The 25,141-nt window shown below is 46.5% G+C and overlaps 1 non-coding gene across 1 annotated transcript; it reads right to left on the bottom strand.

Moving 5' to 3' along the window:
- Positions 1-7,117: 7,117 nt before the first annotated feature.
- Positions 7,118-7,301, bottom strand: LOC126524794 (U2 spliceosomal RNA). Its single transcript, XR_007598070.1, has one exon. It is a non-coding gene; the product is annotated as a U2 spliceosomal RNA (small nuclear RNA).
- Between the last annotated feature and the right edge of the window lie 17,840 nt (positions 7,302-25,141).

The following is a 25,141-nucleotide window of genomic DNA, read 5'->3' as shown; positions in this document are numbered from 1 at the left end:
TACGTGTCAAGCTGGCATCAATGGGTTTGGTGTGGTCATAGTGATTACTGCTCTATTAAAATTCAAATAGGCGGAGATGAGACGTACATTGAATTTTTCAGTAATTCAAGGCGTCCTTACCTCGCTTTTTGTGATCACGCTCTTTCAGTTGTATTGTCGTTTTTATTTTTTTAAATCAATGAGGGAACTTTGACTTCCTATGCATTTTTGTACGTATGAATATGCGCATGCAATGCTTAATTACTTTCATAAACGAAATAACCTGTTCACTAAAGTCAGCTGTTGTAGATACGAACGGCGACTCACTGTTTTGAAGGTAATGGTACACGCCAAGACTTCGAGGAAAAGGTTGAAGCTGCGCTTCATGTTGTTATCGAAACGGGTGCTGCGTTTGTGTGCTGCCAGAGTTAAAGAACCAGTTAGACCAGAGTGGAACTTGCCTGGCGCCACCAGGCGAACATTGCTATGCATGACGAAAATAATATCAAGCATGATAAGACACAAATCTACAGCGTTGCCACAGCATTTATTCTTGAAGTTTGCTCCGGCTCTAAATTTAAAGCTAAATAGTCAAACAAGGAGTGACAGTTTCGAGAAAAGTAAAAGGAATTCTGGCGCACAATATTATTATTCCGGGCACTATAAATCTAACATAATTAGCGTTTTCTGGTTACTTCATTAAAGCGATTTGAATTGACTCTGGAATAAGACCAAACGATGCATAAGTATCGTCAGATGCTACACATGATGTATCAAGGAACAACCATTCAGTACCTGAAAAGCACCATGGGTATCCAAGCAGCGTCATGAGCGCACTCAAGATCCCGGCCGACTGCTTCCCCGCTTATTCCCGAAAGCAAAATCAAAAATAAATGGTGGGGAGAACCTGTACCTGCAGAAATGCATACCAGGTTTAAAGCCAATTGAAGATAAATGAATAGGGGTTTTTAAGTAATACCCAAAGCGCATATTTTTGTGAAGAAAAGCCAATTGGAAAAAATAAAAGTGTGGGCAAAGGTAACGCGTTTGTGTCCTAAGGCGTCTCAGCGAGCTCAGAAGCCCTCGCGTCGGGCCTTTTAATGATTATGAAAGAAAGAGGCAGAGACGAGGTGGCATTGACATGCCGTAAAGGAAATGTGAAAAGATCCCCCCTTTCCCCAACGAAATAGAATGAAATGGACAAAAATATAAAGGAAGGAGAAAAGGGGGAAGGAAAGTACAGTCAGTATGGGAGAACACAGTCATGAAATGAAAAGAAAGAGGCAAGAAAGAAAGAAGAAAGCGAAAAGAGGACATAGCACATAAGCGGCAGGCATCACTGAGGCAAGTGCCGTAACCATTCTCGCTCGGTGCCACGGGTCGGCGCGCATGTCCCACAGCAGCCACAGTCTTTACACACGTTCAAGATCCACTGAAGGACATGTCGCGTGCGCGGCTCTCCCGTAAGGCACTCGACAAGCAGACGCGAGCTAACGGAAAGTGAAAGGAAATGAAATGAAAGAGAAGCGGAAGGAGAGAATAAAAATAAATGTCGCGGTCTACACTGTGTCCTTCTGACATCAAGCGCTTCGGGTAGACGAACGTCATCTCGACTTGATGGGCGGCCGCAGGATGCACGACCGGGACCGGAAACCGCGTACATCTGCTGGTGAGACAGTCCGCAGGGCTCTACTAGTCGGCTGGGCAAAGTCTCGCATCCATGAGGCCGAGGGGAAGCAGACATGTGATGGATGGAACAGAAAAAACAGAAGTAAAAGAGAAAAGCGTAAAAAGAAAACACAGGGAGTACGGAAAGCACTAAAAATAAATAAAAAATAAAAATAAATCGAAATAGGAAGAAATAGAGATAAGAACTACAGGAAACACAGTTGCACGAGACGCAGTGTGCTTGCAGAGCGTTCTCGCATAAGTCTCGCATATGTCTTTGAGGCGTGTGGATTGTTCGGCGATATACACCGCACACACGTCACAGTCGATGCCTTGGTCGACGGTCGTCGTCTTCGGTCATGTCCACAGTCAGGGGAGTCCGTCGCCGCATGCATCCCCTGGCCAAGACCCTCGGGACAGGCTGACCGTGCCCCCCGACAACTAAGCTCGCGCGACGCGCGTGAGCGCGCTCGGGCGCACCGCGGTCGGCTTGCAGTCGCGGCAGTCAACTAAGAAATGGCCGTGCATGTCTTTCTGTGAGGTACGACAAACTCCAAGGAAATGAAATAAAAGAAAGAGAAGCGGGAGGAGAGATTAAAAATAAATGTCGCGGTCTACACTGTGTCCTTCTGACATCAAGGGTTTCGGGTAGACGAACGTCATCTCGACTTGGTGGGCGGCCGCAGGATGCACGACCGGGCCGGGAGCTAACATCATTCCCGCAAAAGCATTAGAACGCACGTAGCTCCAGAAATACTTCTGGAGCTACGTGCGCTCTTACTCTTCTAATCAGAACGATGAAGATGTGTCTTGCCGTTGAAAATGGTGGTATTGCCTCAAATACTGCCGATGCCTTTAATTTTTTATTTATTTATTTATTTATTTGAGTACCCTAAGGGCCCGTTGTGGCATTACATAGGGGGGGGGGGACGGAAAAGTTCAAGCATGAGTGAAATCTGTACAATGTAAATGTATGAAGGCATTCGAAACCATAAAAAACATCTAGCGGAAGCAAACAAAAAAACAAAAGAAAGAAAGAAAGAAAGAAATGGTAACGAAGTTTATACAATGTTTAGTAGCGTGAAACACGAATAAGAACGTAAAATGCGATGCACACAATCAGTACCCATCAGAACACGGGTTTAAGGATACAATCGAATAATGATTTAGGTAAAGAACCTACACAGATACAAATCAGATTAAACGGAATAAATTTTATACAATGTCAAGCACTTGAAAACACTGTTTAAGTAAATATTCCAGGAAATGTGGGTTCGGACAGGTTGACACACTCTAAAAAGGTTAGCAGTGCTGCATGAAATCATGATGATTCCATAAGCGAGACAATGTTTGCAGGTGGCGAGTTCCATTCGGCTATAGATAAAACTAGAGGCGAATTTCGATAAGCGTTATTCCTGACAAATATAGGTTTTACTTTATGAACATGGTCTGTGCGGGTAGAGATGTGGGGAGCGGGAAGAATATGGGCTCGCGCGAATGCAATGTTGCTGTGGTAAAGGCTATGGAACCCGCCGTGGTTGCTCAGTGGCTATGGTATTGGGCTGCTGAGCAGGAGGTCGCGGGATCGAATCCCGGCCGTGGCGGCCGCATTTCGATGGAGGCGAAATGCGGCCGCGAAATGGAGGCGAAACACCCGTGTATTTAGATTTAGGTGCACGTTAAAGAACCCCAAGGGGTCGAAATTTCCGCAGTCCTCCACTACGGCGTGCCTCATAATCAGAAAGTTGTTTTGGCACGCAAAACACCATAATTTTAAAGGCTATGGAAGAAGGTCAACCGTGATGGTTTCCTGCGCATGTCAAGTGAAGGGAGATTAAGTAATTTCTTTAAGGCGGACACACTTTGATATCGAGAGTATGAAGTTAAGATGAACTGCGCAGCTTTATTTTGAACTGATTCGAGTAGGTTCGTGAGATTAGAGTGATGGGGGTGCCAAATTATTGACGCATATTCTAAAGAAGGCCTGATAAGAGAACTGTATGCGCGAAGTCTGGTATCTCTGTTAGCAAGGTGTAGGTGACGTTTCAGGTAACCGAGTTTTTTGCATGCCTTTGTGGTGATGTGTTCAATGCGAGCATTCCAGCTTAAATTGGAGGTAAACAGGACACCCAAGTACTTGATTGAAGATACTGAGTCAACAGTAATAACGCGTATGGTATATTGGTCATATGTAGGTCGAGTTATCGAAGCAAATTTTACGTGTATAGTTTTGGCTATGTTAATTTCCATCTGCCTTTTGTCACACCAGTCAGTTAGTTTTGTTAAATCAGACTGCAGCACAAAGATGTCGGCAGGGCAGCTTATTTCATTATACAAGACGCAGACATCTGCGAAGAGACGTATTTGTTAGGCAATATTAGTTGCGATGTCATTTATGTTTATTAAAAATAGCAGTGGCCCAAGGACGGATCCTTGAGGAACTCCCGAAGTGACGTGAGTGCGGTTAGAAAAGCAGTTGTTGAGACTGATTACTTGGAATCGGTTCGTTAGGAACTCCTCAATCCATCGCGTCGTGTTGTAGTCAAGCTGTAGGTTTATAACATTCAGTTTTAGTCGATTATGAGGTACTCGGTCGAAAGCTTTACAAAAGTCAATAAAATGGCGTCTGTACTAATCAATCTGTGCAAAGAAATGTGAATATCTGTTACAAGTTCATAAAGTTGCGTCTGACATGAGCGATTTTGGCGAAAGCCATGTTGGTTATTGAGGAGCAGGTTATTATCGTTAAGATAGGCTATAATGTGAGAGTATAGGATGTGTTCTAGTAATTTACAGCAGATAAATGTCAGTGATGTAGGTCTGTAATTATTATGGTCTGCTTTATCACCAAATATAAATACCGGTATCAGTAATGCTGATTTCCAATCTTCCGGTAGGCACCCTGTATCGTGTGATTGCTGAAATATTAGAGGTAACAAAACTGAAGAGTAGTGCGAGGTTAATTTTAGAAATTTAGCACTTATACCGTCAGGACCTGGGACGGTTTTATGAGGAAGCCTGTCAGTGGCACGAGAGACACATGTTCCGTTATTATGATGGATGAAAAGGCGAATCGGATAGATGGTTGTTCAAGTATGTGAGTGTTATCAAGTGGCAGTTCGTTAGTAAAAACTGCAGAGAAGAAATTTGTTCAATAGCTCAGTGCTATCTTTTGTGTTAAGCACTGCTCCGTTTTCGGAAAGTAGTAAGGGAGCAGTGTGATTTGCTTTTGGGTTAACTACTTGCCAAAACTTTTTCGGATCAGTTTTTATCATATTGGGAAGGATGGAATTAAAAAACTTGTGTTTAGCTTCGACAATTGTAGTTTCTGTATGGCGCGCTATGGTTTTGTAATTTTACCAGTCTTCTGGAGCATTTGTTCGGGCAGCTCCCCTGAACGCTCTTTTTTTCTTGTTTATACACTTCTTCACTTCGCGGTTAAACCACGGATCGTTCAGCCTTGAGCTGATGGTCATTCTTGGTATGCATGTAGTTTCAGCTTCTTTGAGTTTATCGCGGAACAAGCTCCAGTTATCATCTCCCATTCTGTTTTGGAAATTGTTTGCAAAGTCTGCTGTAAATGAGGCTAACATATCAGTCATTCTGCCAGTGTCGGCGCGTGCGTAGTTGAGAATGTATTTTTTCGCCGTATATTTCTTGGCAGGTTTCAATGAAAAGGAACATTGCACCACCCTGTGATCACTTAATGGTTCTAGCACATGTGTCGCAGCAAGGTCTGGATGACTTGTTAATATGATATCTAGTATGTGTTCACCCCGAGTTGGTTCGCGCACGACTTGAGTTAAGTGGTGAAAATACAAGGTTTGTAGAAAATGAAGACACTCAGATCTGTTGCAATTTTCCTTTAAGGAACAGGTTGACCACTCGATACCTGGGTATATAAAGTCACCCCCTAATATTAGTATGCATTTTGGGAACTGGGATAAGACTGGAATGACCTTTTTTGTCCTCTATTTTGAGTAAAAGATGCTTCTTCACCAAGTAGCCTTCCTTTCAGTCTGGTGCGGTGTGTCCTCTATCATTCAGTGAATACCTTGCTTTGAAGTGTCTGAAGCGCCTAGAACCTTTGCTTTCTTGTGGTGATTTGGGCCGCGGTGCTTAAGAGATAATAAAGTATACTTGTCTATGTTCTAACAAAATCTTCAACAGTTCCCTTAAGTCTAGTACGATTTCTTGAGCTCGCAAGGTGGCACAGACAGGGCGCGTACATGAATTAGCGGCTTAAAGTTCAGTCAATAACTGTCATCCGCTGCGTCTAATCTGTTTTAATCTGGTGGATTTCTGCTTTCTGTGAATGCAAAAGACATTCTAAAAGATTAACAGCATGGCTTTTTCAGGCACTCCACAACAACGAACTTGGTAACATTTAGGACCAACGCTTTCATTGTGATACGTAGTCACCCTTTAGATGACCACAGTCGTATTTAGACGCTTTCTACTTTGGCCTAAATAATGTCTGTGATACATTTTGCCAGGAGCTCCTCATTACGAATCTAACGCAAAGAGACGTGCCTCCTTCCTTCACTGCCTTGCTATCTAATTTGCCAAATTAACAGATCAGGCTTTGTTGGTATTATTTGACAGAGTTCTGGTAGCTATGAGGTCACTATTAAAGTTCCTCAAGGATTTGTTCTTTGCCCTCTTCCCTTCCTGCTGGTTACAGATAACATTTCGTCAGCCATTCATCGCTCTTCATCCCTTCGATACGCCGATGACTTGGAGCTATTTATGACTGTCAAATGTGGATGACTGAAAACGGTCGCATCCATAAAGAGTTTCCGTGACAGTCCATGCAAAACAGGGAAAAATGTGTAGCCTCATTTTTCCGAGGTACAGGCGGCCACAAAATGCCACACATTTTCAGCTACAAATGCAGGCGAATTATGCTAAGGGCCACTCTGTAGAAGGGGCAATAAATTGTCCAGTAAAATGTAAAGTAAAATCGCAAATTTTAGCTTAAGGCGTAGGTAACTAATGGATTAGGTCGTCCAGTTCCACACAATGTAGGAATTGGATGACAGCACAAGCGGCGCACAGTTATAAGTCTTTGTAACATAGACACTCTTGAGGACACGGCTTCTAGAGAGGAAGGCCGATGTACTTGTTTCGACACAACGAATTGGTTTATAGAATAATTGCCAGTCCTCTTGCTGAGTGACACCAAGAATGTCTATTTGTTTTGTACGACGCAAATTGGCGCAAACCGTCTTATATCTTGGGTTTTAGATCAATTTCTTGTAGGTCCAAGGCAGATGGTCTGTGTTCTATAAGTATTTGCTCTATGTTAGCTAAATGCTTTACGAGTATCCCGAATTTCCAGTAAATTGTGCAACTAGAAACCATGACTATTATTTATATTAGACGGAGAAAGGAGGATGTAGTCCCAAATTTACTTGTACAGCGAAGCTGTATATGGCTAGTTTTCAGCGGGTCGGAGTCCACAGACCAAAAATCGTGGACCAGTCCCAAAGATAGTGCAATACCGCGCCAACCCACGGCGGAGTTTAAGCAGACTTCAAGAGCACCGCCTACTTGCAAAAAGAAGTTTAATATCTTGGGGCCAAATACCACCTGTCTCTGATATTAATATGATAAGAACAGATCATAGACTTTGAGCAGCATCATCCATGTATACGTTCGCACCGCCCTCCTTTTGTGGTCTCTCCAATCGCTTCCATATCTCCTTTCTTTTCCTTCCGCTTTCCCGTGGTGGCGGTCCCGTCGAAAGTTCACGCGCGTCCAGTTTCCTCCGGCTTCTCAGGGCGACGCTCCTGTCGTCCACACGATTGTATATAAAAATCACGGTAGGTAAGTCCGTACCTATGTTCAATATTGTATATCTACTCTGCGTCGTATGCTAACGAGCAGCACTGGTCATCCACCTTTCTTTAAAGGGGTGTATGGTAGCGCGATTAAAAGACGGGACAAAAGCCGACACACGGGGACACACACAGCGCTCTGTGTGCCCCGTGTGTCTTCTGTTGTCCCGTCTTTTAATCGCGCTACGAGACACCCCTTCAAGATGTTTTACATACAACCCTCATTGCAACCCTCGTGACCTTATTTTATTGCGAAGCAATACTACTTTAGGTCGCACTTCAGCCCGTTCCGTGGCGAGGCGGTGGTAGGCACCATTGACCTTTAGCGTGACCTCGCTGCGTGACGTCACACCAGCTGTGTAAAAACGGGGCCCCATCTCACGCCGTCGCGAGGCGAGGCGGTAGCCATCAACGGCGGCCTAACTCCCGCTCCTCTTACCAGGGGCGCGGCGCGGCGCCCGAGTCATCCTCGCGTGTCGCGACATCAGCAGCGGCCTCCTCGCAGCCGCCGACGTTCGGCGGGTGTCGAGCATCGAGAACGTCGTCATGCGCTACTTGGACCTCTCGTCCTTCAGCTCGATACGGGCGTTCACCAACGGCGTGCTCAAGTCGGAGATGCACCTGGACGTGCTGGTGCTTAGATGATTGCCTGTAAGCCGTAACACTAGCATAACCCAAGACTACCACCAGCCATACTACCAGCTGATCCGAGAATAACACACTATTGCTTCGCAATCACCAGGCTTAACCCAGCTAAGCCACGGCCGTTTTTTTTTTCAATGTTGTCCTTATCAATGTGGACTTTTTTTTTTAATTTGTCGTCTTTAGAGAGCTGCGGTGTTCTATGGAGTTGACTGGAGCCAACATACTTGCCCCAGCCGCGGCTGTCCAAGCGCACGTGTTCATGGCACCCTCTGAATTAAAACCTGAAAACTGGCGCGAATTAATTTTCTTGGTCACTCGTGGACCTTTCTGGCTTTTGCGGTGAGGTGGCCGTGAGCGTCTGCCTTTGGGGGGGGGGGGGGGGGGGGGGCAGGAGGTGTGTTGTCAGTACCGAATCGAGAGGCTGACGGAGTTACCAGAGCTAGACTTGGTGCTACCCCTGACGCGCCACGTAGGCAAAAGAAGGTTTTGAAAAGTGGGGCAATTGAGACGCATGTCTGTGTGCTTCATTATCACATTCACCTTTACGGAAATCACTTCAGTCTGAGTCTTCCAGACTGGACAGGAGCCAAAATATGATGGATCATTTGCATCACAGTTAAGGCAGTGGTTGTCGTTTTCACAGTTATCTGACAGGAGATCAGTTTGGCCATATTTGGTACAGAAAGTTTTGTTGCGGCAAGCCTGCGAACCATGAAAACATTTGTGAAAGGAGAAGAAACGCCGAGGGTTGCGAATGTACGGTCGCTCTCTGCACACTATAAATGAAGCAATTATAGGTTCAGAGAGATTTTCTAAGCTATATATGAGGATGTGGTGTTTGGTAGCGACCTCTTTGTTGTTTCGTCGCATGTTTATTTGCTTTAGAGCAGTGACGTTTTGCTGTTCAACACCTATAAGGATCTCTTGCTTGCTCGTCTTTATAAGCTATTCACTACAGATAGCCCGGCGTAGAATGCTCAATCATCTGTGAGGTATGCTTCAAATTTTGCGTTTAGTGTATGCTTTCGTTTGTGAAGACTTTTGCATCGGATGTCGACAAACATTTGGAAAGGTTCCCCAGCAGAGGCCGCTGCTTTAGCCTGGTACTTTATCCATCGCTTTGAATGGCTTCCATCACTCTCAGTGCTTTGCCCAAAGGGCGCAACATTGCGATGTATAGCAATGTTTAGCGTTGGGCATGAACTTCTCGGATTGTGTTCTCGATATATGAAGTGCGAGGCGCCGGTCCGACGAACGACGCTGCGCAACTCCGGCTGGCTGGAAAAAATGGCAGCTACTATGTTCCTCACAAGAAAGGCGTGATAACAAGCGCAGCCTGAGACATTGGAGGATTCACGCCTTGATAGTGCACGAGATGAAACTAACGGGAAGCTGTAGGCGTTAGTCAGCAGTTATTTCAGCATTCGATTTACTTATTGATCTATTTATTTATTTACTTACGTATTTATGTAGTTATTTAGGATACCCCATTGACCCCGCAAGTTGGGTTATAACAAGATAAAGATAGTTTCTCGTTTACTGCCCATTCCGCACTTCAACCCGTAATTTTGATATTTAATCCTATCGCTTCCTGCCGAAAACTGAGATATTTGTAAATATTTAGAGTGCTAAGTCAAGCAGTAATAATTCGCAGACATGTTGAAGGTCATTGAATATACAAACTTGTTGCTTTCGAATGTAGCTCAACCAGCCTAAATGTGTTTTAATGCGTTAACATTAGTAGTGTCCATGTGGAAAAAATTAATGTGCGAAAAGTCTCGGAAGCCGCCCACGTGATAAAGGTACTTATGCATACAGGGTGACCCATGTTACTCGAGTCGAATATTAAAAAATATGCAATGCCACGTAGCTGGACAGAACCAAGGTAACGTTGTTTGCCGTCGCTTGGAGATATTCAGATCCTTTTTTTTTTCATTTCACCTAATTAGATAATTAGTCTAACTAAATTAGAAGACACGTCCTATATCGAGTGAGCTCCTGAAGACTGCATGGCAGTCAGCGCGGTTTCAATCATGCATCAGGCACACCAATGAGGTGAGACGTAATATTAATGCATTTCTTTCGCATTTATCGCTAAATTTTTCTCAATTCTAAACTTTCTCAATTACTTTCATTTCACTCAAATTAAACACTTCAAAATTTCAATAAAATAAGTCATTCCCGCTTTGCTTTCCTGGGTTTTATTATCAGTTCGCTTCAAGTTATTCTGAAATAATTGTCATCAGTAAGTCACTATGGTTTTCTTTGGATCCTCTTCCCGAGTGCATGTTATCCTACCGGGCTCAGCCTGGTTAACGTACCTGCTTTTCCCTACGCGTACACATTATTTCTCATTTATATCTCGTGCCACTTCCTTCTTGGTGATTCCCGTGTAGTGGGCAAGCGTCATTATTTTCGAAGAAGAAAGAATAGCTTCCGTTTCTCGTGCTGCGAAGGTTCGTCAAGCTAGGAACAACCAGGCTCCGAAGTCGATTATTTTGTCGAGTAGACCACGGTGATTTCCCCTCGGCTGGTGGAGTTTTCAGACTTATTCTGAAGGTACGTAATTGTGGTGCCATAGAATGCTACTTAGTAGATGATCGCATTGCGTTTTTGCTTCAAGCGTTCTTTTGTAGGAGCAGCCCTTGTCGCCGCAGGTTTCGTTGCCAATATACGGCTACCTGAATATGTCGTGGTGATAGGAAGCATACTGACACTGGAGGCGCGCTCGAACCGCTGCCGCCGCCGCAGTGCGGTTGTCGTCGTCGATGGCGCATGCATGGCCCGCGCAGAGAAGTTTGGAAGGCCTTCAGAGACGCGAGAGACGCGCAGTGCGTTTCGACGTGAAAGCGATGCTAGCTCTTGCTGGCCTGAGCGATGTGCGCGCTCCCAGCGTTACTGCAATGCAGCCATGTGCATACCGCACCATGGTGCTTACCGTTATTTGAGTGGATAGTAACTTCTAAGCTATCAAAGTCGACGGTTTTAAAGCGAAAGATTTACTGGTCGCGAACTTGCGATTTCGCCGTGGCGGTGCTCCGAAAAGGCACACGAGGTCACAACGCGCGCACCTCGCCGCGGAAGCGAGGAATTATAGTCGGACAAGCGAAACATATAAGGACCTGTAGCTAAGTTAATGATGATATCCACCAACTAAATGTTCTTAAAGCAACGTTAGCAGAAAGAAACTGTCCACAATTTCCTGCCGACGGGGCTGATGACGTAGCGTCAAGATTAGCGAGGCAGCCATAATGAGCTAAGAAACAGCCCACAGCTGAATCTGAAAGACCACCAGCCTTTATAGCAAAATATTTTAATTCCCTCCCAAGCATAAAGAAATACCATCCAATATTATCAAGTGACGATCGTTTGAGAAAAGCGTTCTCCGTGGTACCAAGGGTGACGTTTCACCGGAACAGAAACTTAGACGTGTTAGTACATGCAAAAGTCAGCCAGCATCGTTCACCCGTAATAAAAGCATCTTATCGGCCAAGGTTCGAAACATTCAAGCACCTTCAAACTGACGTTAAAATTTCGTTTTACTCGTTTTACCTTCACTAGTTCCGACGAAATTTAAGTGCTTGAATGCTCCTTCTGTAAGAAATATTATATAGGTGAAACGGGAGAACCAATGAACGTTAGCTTAAATATACATCGCGCGGCCCCAGTAATAAGCTTCCCAAAGCCGTCGCTGAGCAGGTCATCACTTTGATGAACTTAAACTCTGCATACTACAGTGGAATTCCAGTCCTGCGCGAGGCAGAAAATACAGAGAGTCATAATTCATCCCTAAGTTCAATACGTTGCTATCAATAGGCGTAAACATTTCAAATAGAGCGTTACAGTGTATTAGCTGTGCTATATTTCATACTCTAGACAACAGCACTTAGTTATTTTTCATTGAGTTTCTTAATCCACCCCCCCCCCCCTACTTTATTTTTTGCTATTGGGTTGTCATACTATTCAGATCTCCATTTTCTTTCATTAATTCATTTCTTTCTGATATTTACATATTTATTCCTTTTTTTCCCCGAGCACCACTTCTGCCGCTACTTTTATCCTCTCTTCCAGAGAGACGATAGTTCACTGACCTACAGCGGAGCAGGTATCCCTCCCGCTCACGTCGCCATATAGTCCCTTTCCAGGAAAAGAGGAGCCTACAATGACACGTCAAAAGGCTGGCACGTGGCGCAACCTCACATTGCTCTTGCTCTACCGACTTTCAGTAGCGCATCAACTTTCTTTTCAATACGACACCCTCGCCGCTAACACACCCTCGGTCGTTACCTCGCGCACACGCATTACCCTCTCTCCCCTTTACGAGAAGCGCATCTATACGTACTGTGCCGACGAGAGCATATGCCGCCTTGAAAAAAGACAAGCCCATTTGGTCGAAACGTTGGCTGCAGCTTTCAATTCGTTCTCATTTTGCTCATTGTCTTTAATTTCCATCTCGCGCATTCCCCATGTTTTCCCTGAATATGCCCGTAGTTACAATTAGCATCGCGGTGAAAATTGTCCGCAGCGTTGAGTGAAAACAAATTCACTGTTCCTGGCTTACATTGACGACTGGCATTGGTGTTCTGGTTCACCATGAAAACGAGCGTCCCTTCACCAAGATGGCCCTCTTGTTAAACATCAGTCTACCAATTCTCTAGTATCTACAACATTACCACGAATTGCGATGGATTATGCATTGAAAATCACATTTATCGCTTGTGTATGCTATAGAATAACTGAGCGTGTGTTTAGAACAGTCAAGAAGCAGCAGCTGCTGCTCTTTCCGAGCCATCGGGTGCAACCCATAGGTTGCGTTTTACTTTATTTCTCACAGCACGTCCAAAGTAGACGGTGTAAACAGGGGAGTAGGAAAAAGGCTGCGTTAGGAAACTTGACTAGCCACACGCGCCCAAAGAGCGAGCAGCACAGATGGCAGGTGAGTTGTATATATATTATATATAATCTTGCCAAAGAGGCAAGACAACACTTTGGGAAAATATATAAACACACAGAACAATCGTTATACAATATTAAGCACACATGTCACAATATGAAATGTTAAAAGGAACAATGCATCAATGGCACTCGTCGCAGTAACATAACATGCAAAAAAATTGCCCGAATGATTAGATAAGCATGAAGAAGTCAACGTCGAGAAAAAGCGATTTATGAAACGTGTCCTAAAAGGCTATTTTTGAAATCATGTGTCATCGTGTCTGGGTTGCCTCATACTTATTTAACGTGCTAGGTACGGCGAATGACAACATCTGGAAGCCGTAATTGGCAAGTGGCTGCGAATAATTGTCATGCCACACCAACGTGAATGCCCGTGTTACTCACAGGAGGAACCAACGCTGTTATGGCGCAGAGGCACGTCACCGGTCGTCCTCACCAGATTGACGTGGAAGCCGACAGTACCGTGCCCACAGGTTTGCTGGCCGTGCCATCTCCACAGTCATTTGACCAGACTCAGTGGCTTGCTTCAGCGCCGGGAGATGAAGTGACGTCCCCTACGGCCATGATCATCCGTAGCGAACTAGTTCGTATTTCACCCAGTTTTGTTTCCTAAGCGCCTTGTTTGTCTATTGTGCAAACGTATGCCAACGGCAGTGCCTTTCACTGGGGCCAGCCACATAGGAGAGGCCTTTCTCACGCATGCATATTAGTAATTCCGGCGTACTTTAATTTGTACTTTCCCACCTAAATAGAATATTTGTCATTGAAACGCTATTTTATTATTTTGGCTACTGACGCCGGCACTTTGCTTGAAATAGCGCTTAGATAAGCATCATGTTTCATCAACAAAAAGGCTGCGCCGGTTCTCGAGCTCAATTCGATGCAAAATGGAAACGTTAGCTTATTTCGTTGTATTGTGTAGGAATTCAGTGTCATATACGTAATGTAGTAGTCATGATCGTTGTTGCATGTAGTGTACCAAAAACGTCAACAAAATTATTCTCATCACGTAAAAGCCTGTATGCATTTACAAAGCGCCTTCGGACAGAAATATCAATAATAATGCCACCAACTGTTACAATAAATTGAGTATTATGCTACCATAATCAACAGCAACGTTAGTAAACCTGTATGTAGTTACTTGAAGCTGTTCCAAATTTTACCAGTGTATGATTTTAAACTAGAGTGATCAAACTGAGAGTCGTCCGCCACGCAACATAAACAATTTACAAGTAACAGAGCTCAATTAAAAAACAGTTCCCTCAAAAGGCTGCCTCAGCACAGCCCAGCGCACTGTGACGTAATAATAGTGACACTTATCTTTATCGGGCGACCACGTTTCGCCGCCTAACAAATGTTATCGCACGGCGCGGGACGCGCCCGCATGTATTAGAAGTTTCTGGAAAGTTATCAATGCTTCTATTCTCCGTCTGTTGTCGCCGAACCTTGTGTTAAATGATTTCATCGCATGACGCGAATGGTGTAGAACATTGTGGAAGGCACGCGGGTCTCAAGGATTAGTCTGGAGCGTTCGACGACTGCTGTAGAAAAGCCGATCCGCTTGACCAGCTGATCAGATTTTTGACGATCGCAGATCGTGTTCGCCGCTACCGTTATTCTTTGAGTGTACCCTGTTTTTGAGGGCACAAGTTCGCCCAATAAAACGCTCGTTCCGTTAATGAGGTGCTAGTGCTAGTGAGTAGGTGAGGTGCTAGTGCGTTCATGTACCGAACGCCCCCGCAAAGCCGCGATGCAAGGCCGAAGCCCGAGGACAAAACCAACATCGCCCAAGACCAGCGTGCTAGCCGCAGACTGCAAGGACTGCCCCCAGAGCACGGACTTCTACCTGGGTCGACAAAGAAGATTGTGGTCAAAACAAACCCAATGGCTGCCCCAGCGTCCCCCGTTATCCTACAACAACCTCGTGACCCACCGACCTTCCATGGAGCAGCGACTGAAGACCCGGAATCCTGGCTGGAGACCTACGAATGAATCCCGACTTTTAATAACTGGGACTCCGACGACAAGAGGTGGCATGTATACTTTGCCTTAGAAGATGCCGCCAGAACGTGGTTTGAGAAGCGGGAGTCGACCTTGACAACATGAGACCTCTTCTCTAGCGGCTTCCTGCGCACCTTTACGAGCGTCGTGCGCAAGGAAAGGGCCGATGCCATGCTGGACGCCCGAGTGCAGCTACCTAACGAGAACGTTGCTATCTTCACGGAAGAAATGAACCGCCTGTTCCGCCACGCCGACCCAGATATGCCCGAGGAGAAGAAAGTCCGCCGTCTCATGCGTGGTGAGAAGGAAGAACATTTCGGCGCAATCATACGGAGCCCACCGAAGACTGTAGAAGAGTTCCTTCGCGAGGCCACCAGCATCGAGAAGACACTCCAAAAACGGAACCGGGAATTCAACCACCGTACAAACTCTACCCACTACGTAGGAATCCAATCACTGGCCACGGACGATCTGCGCGAGACCATCAGGGCCACTGTGCGCGAAGAACTGCGCAAAGTCTTGCCTTCGCCGAAGCCTCAAATCACCTCGATCGCTGACATCGTGAAAGAAGACGTGCACCGACCGCTTGAAGTCCCTGAGGTGCAACCAAAATCCCCAAAGCCCCAGCCGGAACCGATGGCCTATGGCGCCGTCGCCCGCCGTCAAGGCCCCCCTGCACGACCGCGCCAGGGCCCTTTACCGCAACAATTACGTCGTCCACCGCCGCCGCCGTCAGCACGCCCGCCCGTCGCCCAGCGCCGTTACGCGAGGAAGACGGACATGTGGCGCGCTCCTGACCACCGCCCGCTCTGCTACCACTGCGGAGAAGCCGGCCATGTGTACCGCCGATGCCCATACCGGGAAATTGGACTGCGAGGATTCGCCGTTAACGCGCCGCGACCACAGCTTGGGGAACGACCTCACGATATCGCCGACTACCTCGCCGCCACTCAATAGAGCGCTCAACGACCGTCCCGTTCGCCGTCACCAGGCCGCTACCTGTCGCCACAGCGCCGACCATACACTGGCCCAGCCCGAGGCCGGTCAGCGAGCTCGTATCCGGAAAAATAAAAGCAGCAACCGAAGGAGGTGCGGTTGCTGTTCGTCGAACTGACGAAGATCCTCCGCCGCCGACGAATACGCCGAAAAAACTACCTCTACGACATAACGACACGCCGCCGTCCCGACGAAGTGTGGAAGCAAAGAATACGAAGATGAAAGATGACCTGACGACGTCACATACCAGCCGCAGGTCAACGCGACGCTGTCGTGATCCCACGCCAAGACCCAACTGTAATGCAAGACAAAGAACCACCGATCTCGACGTGCTTCTCGACGGCCACGCAATCACCGCCTTAGTCGACACAGGGGCTGATTACTCCGTCATGAGTGGACACATCGCCGTCCAGTTGAAGAAAGTAAGAACTGCATGGTAAGGCCCTCAAATTCGGACTGCTGGAGGACACCTCATCACGCCTACTGCAATCTGCACGGCAAGAATTTCCGTTCATGACCGGACTTACTCTGCCACCTTCGTTATCCTCGAACAGTGTTCACGAGACGTCATTCTCGGCATGGACTTCCTGAACCAATACGGCGTAATCATCGAACTGCGATCGAGGTCCATAACGCTGTCGGGAGATGAAGCGATAGCGTCCGAGAGCTCTCGTAGTCACCACGCCTTAAGCGTGCTCGAAAGTCAAGTCAGCATCCCGCCTCGCTCCAACACTGTCGTTTCCCTCGGCACCAAAACACCTGCCGACGTAGAAGGAGTCATCGAGGGAGACCAACGTCTACTGCTCGACCGTGAAATTTGTGTCGCAAGATGGTTCGCTCGACTGCACGGAGGGAAAACTGAAGTGTTGCTGACAACTTAAGCCAGGAGTTCAAGCACATCCACAAGAGGGCACGACGATCGCATACATCGAAGAAATTCTGGAAACCAGTAATGCGTTTGTCCTCTCGGATTTGGCCGCATCTACCCCGATGACCATGGTTCCCGAACCAGACTGCAACATTAATCCAAGTCTCCCCATGATTAAGCAAAAACAGCTCAGAAGTCTGCTCCGATCATACAAGGGCTGCTTCTCGACGTCATCAAGGATTCGACAGACACCAGTCGCAAAGCATCGCATAATCACCGAGTGCGCTCGAGCACTCCGCCAGAGCCCTTCCCGAATTTCGCCGCGAGAACTTGAAGCTATAAGAGAACAAGTCCACGAAATGCTGCGTGACGACATCATCCAGCCGTCGGAAAGCCCGTGGGCATCCCCTGTTTTCTTGGTGGAGAAAAAGGACGGAACCTTACGCTTCTGCGTCGATAATTGTCGACTGAACAAGATCAAAAAGAAGGATGTATACACCCTACCATGGCTACGCGAGCATTAGATCGGCTCTGCAACCCAAAATACCTCTCGTCGATGGATCTCAAGTCTGGCTACTGGCAAATAGAAGTCGACGAGAGAGATCGCGAAAAGACCACCTTCATCACGCCATACGGCCTCTACGAGTTCCAGGTCATGCCATTCGGACTGTGCTCGGCGCCTGTAACGTTCCAGCGCGTCATGGACATGGTGTTAGCAGGATTGAAGTGGCAGACCTGTCTTGTTTACTTGGATGACGTCGTCGTCCTCGCCGGAAATTCCGACTGTCACTTTAGGCGCCTTGTGACAGTACTAGAGGTCATCAAGTCATCGCAACTCGCTCTGAAGCCAGAATAATGCTGCTTCGCTTACGATAAGCTTCTGTTCCTAGGCCACGTCATCAGCAAGTCTGGAGTCCGCCCCGGCCCGCAGAAGACACCTGCCATCACAAAGTTCCCGCAGCCCATCGACAAGAAGGCAGAGCGTAGATTTTTTGGCAAGTGTGCCTACTACAAGCGATTTGTCAAGGACTGTCCACGCATCGCTGAGCCGCTGACACAGCTAAGTGTGACGTCGAGTTCAAGTGGGAAACGCTGCAGGCCGACGCATTCCGCACCGAAATCCACACTGACGCCAGCAACCTAGGCCTCGGTGCCGTCCAAGTCCAGAGAAAAGATGGGCATACGTGATAGCTTACGCTAGCCGGTCGTTGTCAAAAGCGGAAGGCAATTGTTCTACAACCGAAAAGGAATGCCTTGCCATCGTTTGGACTACAGCGAAATTTCGCCCTTACCTATATGGCAGGCCATTCAAAGTCGTCAGCAACCATCACGCCTTGTGTTGGCTAGCGAAATTAAAGGATGCTTCAGGACGGCTAGCGCGGTGGAGCCTAAGACTGCAAGAATATGATATCACTGTAACCTATAAGTCTGGACGAAAACACTGATGCCGATTGCCTATCACGCACCCCCATTGACACACCGCCGCATGATGACGAAGATGACGCCTTCCTTGGCATTTTAAGCGCGGAAGACCGCTGAGCAGCAGCGAGCAGACCCGGAGTTCAAAAACCTCGTCGAGTATTTGGAAGGGCACACCAACGTTGCTCCTAGGGCATTTAAGCGAGGACTGTCGTCGTTCTCGCTTCAAAACAACCTACTCGTAAAGAAGAACTTCTCACCAGTGCGCGCCAACTTCCTTCTTGTTGTCCCGTCAGGACTGCGTCCAGTAGTATTGCACGCCCTACATTACGATCACACCGCTGGACACTTCGGATTTTCACGGACAATACCGAGGATACATGAAAGGTATTATTGGCCGCACCTGACCGCCGACGTCGCCCGTTATGTCAGAACATGCCGAGACTGTCAGCGACGCAATACACCACCGACAAGGCCAGCCAGATTACTACAGCCAATTGAGCCTCCTTGCCGACCATTCCAGCAGATTGGGATGGACTTGCTGGGACCCTTTCCGACGTCAACAACCGGAAATAAGTGGATCGTCGTGGCGACGGACTACCTCACCCGCTTCGCTGAAACTAAAGCACTGCCGAAAGGTAGCGCAGCCGAAGTGACGAAATTCTTTGTCGAAAACATCCTGCTGCGACATGGCGCCCCAGAAGTCCTCATCACCGATAGGGGAACGGCCTTTACAGCGGAGCTCGCCTGAGCCATTCTGCAATACAGTCAGACAAGGCACAGGAGGACAACGGCCTACCTCCCACAGACGAATGGTCTTCAGGAGTGCCTTAATAAGACCCTCGCCGAAATGCTAGCAATGTACGTCGACGTCGAACACAAGACCTGGCATGCCGTCCTGCCGTAAGTAACATTTGCTTACAACACGGCGGTGCAAGAAACAACTCCGATCAGGCCGTTTAAGCTGGCTTACGGCAGGAAACCGACGACGACGCTCGACGCCATGCTGCCACAGGTCACGGACGAGGAGAATCTTGACGTCGCTACCTATCTCCAGCACGCCGAAGAAGCCCGACAGCTCGCCCGCCTGCGGATAAACAACCAGCAGAGCACCGACAGCCGACACTACAACCTCCGACAACGCTTCGTCGTGTACCAGCCCGGCGACCGTGTTTGGGTATGGACCCCGATACGCCAACAAGGACTCAGTGAGAAACTACTGCGACGCTATTTCGCAATCTACAAGGTCATCCGACGTATTGGCGCACTGGACTATGAGGTCCTGCCAGAAGGCATTTCGCATTCACAGTGGCGCCGCGCGCGATCTGAAGTGGTCCTCGTGGCGCGCCTTAAACGCTTTTACGGACGCTGACGAACTTCCTTATTTTGTTGTTTTCTTTGCTACGAGTGCTTTTCTTTATTACTTTCGTTTGTTTTCAGCATCGGATTGATGCTTTTTACTAGGGGGATATTGACACGTGTACTTATCTATCTTTATTTTTATCGGGCGACCACGTTTCGCCGCCTAACAAATTTTATCGCACGGCGCGGGACGCGCCTGCACGTATCCGAAGTTTCTGGAAAGTGATCGATGCTTCAATCCACTGTCTGCTGTCGCCGAACCTTGTGTTATCTGATTTCATCGCCTGACGCGAATGGTGTAGACCTTTGTGGAAGGCACGCGGGCCCAACGATTAGTCTGGAGCATTCGACGACTGCTGTATAAAAGCCGACCTGCTTGACCCACTGATCAGATTTTCGACGATCGCAGAGTGTGTTCGCCGCTACCATTGTTCTTTGAGTGTAGCCTGTTTTTGAGGGCACAAGTTCGCCCAATAAAACGCTCGTTCCGTTAATAACAGTTTTGCGGTCCTCTTAACCGTCACTACCACGTGACAATAGATTATTTTTACAGGAAGAATATGCTATTTTTGCCTTAATAACCATGTTATTATAGAATAGCTAACATTATTTAAATGAAAGTAAGCCTGTGTCAACAATTTATTGATGTTGCCTGTTACGAGGGGTAAGCCAACTTAAATTTTGCTTTGACAGCTTCACGGTACTTATCCCGAATGATATGGACATCGTAGTTCAAAAAGTGGTTTATCAATGAGTAGTATTGCTGTAAGCATATCGGCTATGCTATTGCATAGGTCTCCACAACCAGTACAAGCATTGAAAGTTACCCAGCAAGCCGGGGTGAATGTCAAAACGTTTCGGCGTCCTGCTCCTACGCGCTCACCTACTGTATCATGACGCAGTGACAGAATCAACTCCTGGGAAACGTATGAAGCCTAAATTGAATGTAGGAAATGTATTACATCGAAACATATAGACAGTTCCCTGATTTGAGAGTAATTTTTCCAACGCTTTCCGGGTCCTAGATCTTCATTAATTTCAACACATAAATAGCAAGAATATCACGTCAGTTAAGTAAAACTCTTGCTTGCGCTAGTTGGTTCATGGTTGAATTAGTAAAGGCAAGACGCAGAAGACCAGGACTCAAGAAGAACACAAAGGACAGGACCGGGAGTGGGGAATGGCGCCTAGTCCTGTCGTTTGTGTTGTTCCTGAGTCCTGGTCTTCTGCGCCTTGCTATTACTAACTCAAGTCACGTCAGTACTCGCCCATTATTATTAAAACACTCAATATTGTTCTGAATATGATCCGGGCGAATCCCGCAGGATGGAAGAGGTGTCATGAAATAGAAAAATACCATTCACCCAAATGTCGCACGAAGCTGCAACAAAACCAATACGAATTTTCAGAAAGCGAGCTTCGCAGTTGAGGAAAGTTTGATCTTGTCCGGTATACGAACCAGAGACCAAGACGATTTTAGCGGCAGTAGCTCCAATGCCTTTTCGGGACCAATGCCCCGGAAATGCGTTAGTCTTGGGTTCGAATCAAGGCCGAGGACGAATTTTCCCACAACTGCAAAGCTTTTTTTCAGAGAAAACCTAATGGGCTTCAATTGTTGCTTCGTGCTACTTTATGGAGGATGACTACCCTCTCTTTCATTAAAGCTACAGGCTAAAATAGAGAATTGCAAAATCGAACTTTCGTCTGACGACGAGGAAACCTGACGACGATGTTAGCCAATTACTTTTTAAGTACCCTGCAAGTATTCTTTATATGCACTGTGTTGTCGTAACATAAAAAGAAGTGTGGAATGCTATGAATGAGAAGCCCTCTAAGTGAGTGTACCCTAGCTATCAAAAAAGAAGTTACCACAAATATATCTTTCGGTGGTGGAGACTATCACGACGACGCTATTTTTTTTCAGCAAGGCAAGCCTGCAACGTTCCCCAAGAATGGCAACATTACTTGATTACTAGTTCCGTATTTACAAAAACTCATGCTCTAAAATTGTCCTCAAGAGTAATTCCAGTAAATCAGAAGACCACATACTTTAGCAAGAGCTGTGGGCCAATAATCACAAATAATTAGAAACGGAAAATTTTCTGAATCCAGCCCTAGCTTCACAATAAGCACGTTCGTATCAGCACTTATATGCTTTGAGGTAAAAGGTACTACGTAATAAAGGTAATTTTCTACTTCACAGCAGCATCACTGGTCTTCTGTGAATTTATGATAACCGACACTTACGTTAGAATTTATGCGAATGATACGATGAACCATCTAATTACCATCATCATCATCATCATCATCATCATCATCAGCCTGGTTACGCCCACTGCAGGGCAAAGGCCTCTCCCATACTTCTCCAACTACCCCGGTCATGTACTAATTGTGGCCATGTTGTCCCTGCAAACGTGTTAATGTCATCTGCCCACCTAACTTTCTGCCGCCCCCTATTACGCTTCCCTTCTCTTGGAATCCAGTCCGTAACCCTTAATGACCATCGGTTATCTTCCCTCCTCATTACATGTCCGGCCCATGCCCATTTCATTTTCTTCATTTACACTAAGATGTCATTTACCCGCGTTTGTTCCCTCAACCAATCTGCTCTTTTCTTACCCCTTAGCGTTACACCCATCATTCTTCTTTCCATAGCTCGTTGCGTCGTCCTCAATTTCAGCAGAAGCCTTTTCGTAAGCCTCCAGGTTTCTGCCCCATACGTTAATACTGGTAACACACAGCTGGTATACACTTTTCCCTTGAGGGATAGTGGCAACTTGCTGTTCATGATTTGAGAATACCTGCCAAACGCACCCCAGCCCATTCTTATTCACCTGGTTATTTCAGTCTCATGATCCGGATCCGTGGTCACTACCTGCCCTAAGTAGATGTATTCCCTTACCACTTCCAGTGCCTCGCTACCTATCGTAAACTGCTGTTCTCTTCCGAGACTGTTAAACATTACTTTAGTTTTCTGCAGATTAATGTTCAGACCCACCCTTCTGACTTCCCTCTCCAGGTCAGTGAGCATGCCTTGCAATGGGTACCCTGAGTTACTAAGCAAGGCAATATTATCAGCGAATCGCAAGTTACTAAGGTATTGTCCATTAACTCTTATCCCCAATTCTTCTCAATCCAGGTCTCTGAATACCTGCTGTTAACACGCTGTGAATAGCATTGGAGAGATCGTATCTCCCTGTCTGACGCCTTTCTTTATTGGGATTTTGTTGCTTTCTTTGTGTAGGACTACGATGGCTGAGGAGCCGCTATAGATATCTTTCAGTATTTTTACATATGGCTCATCTACACCCTGATTCCGTAATAGCTTCATGACTGCGGAGGTTTCGACTGAATCAAACGCTTTTTCGTAATCAATGAAGGCTATATATAAGGGTTGGTTATATTCCGCACATTTCACTATCACCTGATTGATAGTGTGAATATGGTATATTGTTGAGTAGTCTTTACGGAATCCGGCCTGGTCCTTTAGTTGACAGAAGCCTAAGGTATTCCTGATGTTATTTGCGATTACCTTAGTAGATACTTTGTTGGCAACGGACAGTAAGCTTATCGGTCTATAATTTTTCAAGTCTTTGGCGTCCCCTTTCTTATGGATTAGGATTATGTTAGCGTTCTTACTAGATTCCGGTACGTTCTGGGTCATGAGGGATTGTGTATATAGGTTTGCCAGTCTTTCTAGGACAGTGTTCCCACCATCCTTCAAGAAATCTGCTGTTACGTGATCCTCCCCAGTTGCCTTCCCACTTTGCATAGCTCCCAAGGCGTTATTTACCTCTTCCAGCGTTACTTGTGGGATTTCAAGTTCCTCTAATCTATTCTCTCTCACCTTATCGTCGTGGGTGTTACTGGTACTGCATAAATCTCTATAGAACTCCTCAGCCACATGAACTATCTCATCCATATTAGTAACGATATTGCCGGCTTTGTCTCTTAATGCATACATCTGATTCTTGCCTATTCCTAGTTTCTCCTTCACAGCTTTTAGGCTTCCTCCGTTCCTGAGAGCCTGTTCAATTCTATCCATATTATAGTTCTTTATGTCAGCTGTCTTACGCTTGTTGATTAACTTAGAAAGTTCTTCCAGTTCTATTCTAGCTGAAGGATTAGAAGCTTTCATACATTGGCGTTTCTTGATCAGATCTTTCGTCTCCTGCGATAGCTTACTGGTCTCCTGTCTAACGGCGTTACCACCCACTTCTATTGCGCCCTCCTTAATCATGCCCATAAGATTGTCGTTCATTGGTTAACACTAAGGTCCTCTTCCTGAGTTAAAGCCGAATACCTGTTCTGTAGGTTGATCCGGAATTCCTCTAGTTTCCCTCTTACCGCTAAATCATTCATTGGCTACTTATGTACCAGTTTCTTCCGTTCCCTCCTCAAGTCTGGGCTAATTAGAGTTCTTACCGTCCTATGGTCACTGCAGCGCACCTCGCCGAGCACGTCTACATATTGTATGATGCCATGGTTCGCGCAGAGTATGAAGTCGATTTCATTTCTAGTCTCACCATTCGGGCTCCTCCACGTCCACTTTCGGCTAACCCGCTTGCGGAAAAAGGTATTCATTATCCGCATATTATTCTGTTCTGCAAATTCTACTAATAACTGTCCCCTGCTATTCCTAGAGCCTATGCCATATTCCCCCACTGACTTGTCTCCAGCCTGCTTCTTGCGTACCCTGGCATTGAAGTCGCCCATCAGTATAGTGTATTTTGTTTTGACTTTGTTTTGACTTTACCCTTCGCCGATTCCACGTCTTCATAAAAGCTTTCGACTTCCTGGTCATCACGACTGGATGTAGGGGCGTACACTTGTACTAGCTTCAATTTGTACCTGTTATTAAGTTTCACGAAAAGACCTGCCACCCTCTCGGTAATGCTATAGAATCCCTGTATGTTACCAGCTATATCCTTATTAATCAGGAATCCGACTCCTAGTTCTCGTTTCTCTCCTAAGCCCTGGTAGCACAGTACGTGCCCGCTTTTTAGAACTGTATATGCTTCTTTTGTCCTCCTAACCTCACTGAGCCCTGTTATATCACATTTACTACCCTCTAATTCCTCAAATAACACTGCTAGACTCGCCTCACTACATAACGTTCTAACGTTAAACGTTGCCAGGTTCAGATTCCAATAGCGGCCTGTCCGGAGCCAGGTATTCTTAGCACCCTCTGCTGCGTCACAGATCTGACCGCCGCCGTGGTCAGTTGCTTCGCGGCTGCTGGAGACTGAGGGCCGGGGTTTGATTGTTGTATTCATATAGGAGGTTGTGGCCGAGTACTGCACCAGGGTGGCCAATCCAGCTCTGGTGAGAGAGTGCGTTACCGGTTCTGGTCACTGGGATCAGGCCGCACTCCAGGCCTGTTTGTGCAATTTTCTCAACACATGTT

This window comes from Dermacentor andersoni, chromosome 3 (assembly GCF_023375885.2).
Source record: "Dermacentor andersoni chromosome 3, qqDerAnde1_hic_scaffold, whole genome shotgun sequence".
Classification (NCBI taxonomy): Eukaryota; Metazoa; Arthropoda; class Arachnida; order Ixodida; family Ixodidae; genus Dermacentor; species Dermacentor andersoni.
Note: the sequence above shows the minus strand (reverse complement) of the source record. Positions and strands in the feature narration are given on the sequence as shown.